This window comes from Callorhinus ursinus, unplaced genomic scaffold, assembly GCF_003265705.2.
Source record: "Callorhinus ursinus isolate GAN/ISIS: 27379988/994484 unplaced genomic scaffold, GSC_fseal_2.0 scaffold6, whole genome shotgun sequence".
NCBI lineage: Eukaryota > Metazoa > Chordata > Mammalia > Carnivora > Otariidae > Callorhinus > Callorhinus ursinus.
In genome coordinates, this window is record NW_027397068.1 from 70,612,122 (window position 1) to 70,615,801 (window position 3,680).

Sequence of the window (3,680 nt, forward strand, 5' to 3'; positions counted from 1 at the left end):
GCCGCCTCCAGGTTGGGCCGTTTGCCTGCTCCAAGGTGATTGATGGTCGCCGCCCTTGAATATTGCGTCTCTCTGAAACAGTGCTCGGCTCTGACTGTAGGAGGCAGTGAGCGGTTGCTGATTGCGCCGGGAGCCCAGGGCCAGCCGGGTTCGAGACCCTGCAGCTCCGTTTCCTGATCAGCCTTCCGTCACGTCCAGGGATTTAACCAGCGCTAATATTTCACGATTCTAAAAAGCAGGTCTCCGTCTTCTCTCTGTACTTTTCTGGGAAATTTCGTAGCAGCGCTCACTTGAGGTGTAAGGGACAGGTTTTATCCGTGGAAGAGAGTCAGCCCGACAGCTCCGCTGTGATACGCCTCCTTCCCCGCCCTTTGATTGATGGACCTACCAAGAGAGGTGAGGAACTGAAGTGAGTGAGCCAAACCAGCGGGGACAGCTGAGGACCACCCTGCGGGGCTGGCTAACACGGACGGCGAGGCTGCGCTAGAGCCCTTCTTGCCGGGAGACGCTGGTGCGGGCCGCCCCCCGACGGGGCTGGGGCTTCACAGCCTGGGAGGCTGATTTGCCAACGGCGGTGGATTCCATAAATGGTCACCGAGAGGAAGAGGCTGGAAGTCCTAGAAAATCTTTTCAGCCTCTCAAACACCGACACATGACATCATCTTTTAAAATGAGACGACCTGTCATTTGTTCATTCTGAACACACGCACAAAAGCCATGAACTTCTTGAGGATGGGGATGGGGATTTTCGTTCAATTTTAGATTCTCTGGCTGTCAACTCCTTACCTGGTCACATGTAATAAATTTTGGGTGAATGAGTAAATGGATGCATTAGTTCATCGCAATTAGTAGCTCAAACCTGGGTTCAGGTCCTAAGTCACTTCTCAGCTGTGTGAACTTGGCTGAGTTATTTAGGCTCTTTGCCTCAGTTTCCTCATATATAAAAGAAACTGACAGTGCCTGCCTTATAAGTTGCTGTGAGAATTAAAGGAAGCAATATAAATAAAGAAGTTAGCAGAGTGCCTGGCACAAAGAGATACTCAATACATGTTAGCTCTAGCTATCATACTTTTCAGTTCCAGTAGCTGTTTTGCAGCGTTGCCTATGGAAATTTTTAAATTATAGATGCCCAAGGCCTACCGCTGAAGATGATTGCTCTGAAAGTCCAGGCAAGGCAGTTTAAAAGCTCGGGGCGGGGAGGGGGGCGGCTCTCTCTCTCTAAAAAAAAAAATAATAATAATAATTAAAAAAATCAGGGGTGCCTGGGTGGCTCAGTCAGTTAAGGTCCTGAGATTGAGCTCCGCCCAGGGCGGAGCCTGCTTAAGATTCTCCCTCTCGGGCGCCTGGCTGGCTCAGATGGTTAAAGCAACTGCCTTCGGCTCAGGTCATGATCCTGGAGTCCCGAGATCGAGTCCCACATCGGGCTCCCTGCTCGGCAGGGAGTCGGCCTCTCCCTCTCACCCTCTTACCTCTCGTGCTCTCTATCTCTCATTCTCTCTCTCTCAAATAAATAAATAAAATCTTAAAAAAAAAAGATTCTCCCTCTCCCGCTGCCCCTCCCCCCTAAAAAATTAAATAAAAAATATTTTTAAAAATACCTCCACGGGAGATTCGGATGATCAGTCAGGTTGAGAGCTACTGCTCTGTTCAAATTTCTGGGTGGATGAACCACACAGAATTTATCTAAACTGTGGATGCCTTGGAAACACAAGGCCAGAGTCTGAAAAGCCCCTTTCAACAGGCAAACGCTGTGCTAACCTATTTACAGTCTTTAGGACCCATCCTTTCTCCTTTCCCTCATACAAAAGGGTGATCACAGCAGCTAACGTTTATTGAGTGCTTTCTATATGTCTAGGATGGTGCTAAGTGCTTCAAATATGTTATCTCATTTAATTTTCTTCATAAACTCAGACAAATTAGCTTGCTCAACTCACACAGCTGTTAAAAAGCAGAGCCAGGATATAAAAGCAGCTCTATTTTTAAAAGCAACAAAAGCAAAAAGAAATAAGTGGGGCTACCACAGGCCAAAAGCTTCTGCACGGCAAAGACACCATCAACAAAATGAAAAGACAACCTACTGCAGAGGAGCAAATATTTGCAAATCATATACCTGATAAGCGGCTAATATCCAATATATAAGGAACTCATACAACTCAATAGCAACAAGAAAAAAAAATGACATACATGGGCAGAGGATCTGAATAGACATTTTTCCAAAGAAGACATATAGCTGGCCGACAGACACATGAAAAGATCTCTCCATCATTAATCATCAGGGAAATACAGGGCACCTGGGTGGCTCAGTTGGTTAAGCGACTGCCTTTGGCTCAGGTCATGATCCTGGAGTCCCAGGATCGAGTCCCACATCGGGCTCCCTGCTCAGCGGGGAGTCTGCTTCTCCCTCTGACCCTCTTCCCTCTCGTGCTCTCTATCTCTCATTCTCTCTCTCTCTCTCAAATAAATAAATAAAATCTTTAAAAAAAATCATCAGGGAAATACAAATCAAATCCACAGTGAAAATCACCTCACACTTGTTAGAACGGCTCTTATTAAAAAGACAAGAGATAGCAAGTGTCACCAAGGATGTGGAGAAAAGAGAACTCTCCTGCACTGTTGGTGGGAATGTAAATTGATGTAGCCACAATGGAAAACAGCACAGATGCTCCTCAAAAAATTAAAAATAGACCTACCATATGATCTAGCAATTCCACCCTGGATATTTATCTGAAGAAAGTGAAAACACTATTTTGAAAAGCTATACCCATGTTCACTGTAGCCTTATTCAATAGCCAAGATATGAAAACAACCTCACTGTCCATCAATGGATGAACGGATAAAGAAATTGTGGTATACATATTTCATGGAATATTCAGCCATAAAACAAACGAAATCTTGCCATTTGCAACAGCATGGATGGACCTCAAGGGCATTATGTTAAGTGAAATAAGTCAGACAAAGAAAGACAAATACTGTATGATCTCTCCTATATGTGGAATCTACAAGAACAAACAAACAAAATAAAAATTAAAAAAAAGAACAAACAAAAAATAAGCTCATAGATACAGAGAACAGATTGGTAGTTGCCAGACGCAAAGGGGTAGAGAGTAGGAGGAATGGCTGAAAGAGGTCAAAAAGTAAGGAGAAAATAAATAACTAACTAACTAAATAAATAAATAAATAAAAGTAGTTCTGTCCAAGTCTTTATCCCCACCCAATGGTCCCTAAACTTGAGCTAGATAACTGGAATTCCCCCAAACGGCCTCCCTCCCAGAGTTTTTGATTCAGTGGGTCTGTGCGGGGCCTGAGAACTTTCATGTCTAACAGGTCCGCGGGTGATGCTGATGCTGCTGGTTAGAGAGGTCCTCCCTCTGCTTTACTCTTGCAGTTTACACCTCTTAAAGCCACACCATCCGCTTTAACACTTGGAATTCTCTTCTCCCAACACTGCTCAGAGAGAAAATGTACAAGCTCCCCAACTCTCCGTCTTTGCTGGTCTCTCCTCCCCACCCCCCCGGAAAACCACAGAAATTTTTTATTTTAAGAATTATATTACTATTCACTATAAGGAACAGAAGAGAGAGAACACGTGTTTATTTTTTTTTAAGATTTTATTTATTTATTTGAGAGAGAGAGAGAAACAGCACGAGAGGGGAGAAGGTCAGAGGGAGAAGCAGGCTCCC